A 486-nucleotide genomic window follows, 5' to 3' on the forward strand; every position below is an offset into this window, starting at 1 on the left:
ATTTGCGCAACGAATGCCTCTCTATATAAGTAAATCAGACTGATTGAATGCAAACTTATCCTTATTATATCGCCTCCAAAAGCAAATCATCTAATCAGTGTTCTTCTCCTGTACTGTTTAACATGTTCCTCTCTGCCATGGTATGTACATATGTATATGCAGGGAGCACACAGCGCTGTACAAACACAGCTACGAGTATAACTACAACGTTTGCGGAGTGAAAATTAAAAAGTAATCCCTGAGAAGTTATTACATTGGCAAAATGTCGCTCCGAACCCATTGTCAAATATTTAAAGTACAAAATAAACACAGAGTGTAAGGGTTGGCGTACACGAGGACTACTCGCCCTCACGCCTACAGCTCTTAGTCACGTCAACATCGATGACGGGTCATGTCCAATGTGACATTTGTGTCTGTCAAATATTACTTGACAAGTAAAGTAAAAGTGTAAAGCTTCAACATTTATAGGTCGATGATGAATAGAGT

The sequence above is a fragment of the Papilio polytes genome, unplaced genomic scaffold (genome assembly GCF_000836215.1).
Source record: "Papilio polytes unplaced genomic scaffold, Ppol_1.0 DF823835.1, whole genome shotgun sequence".
Classification (NCBI taxonomy): Eukaryota; Metazoa; Arthropoda; class Insecta; order Lepidoptera; family Papilionidae; genus Papilio; species Papilio polytes.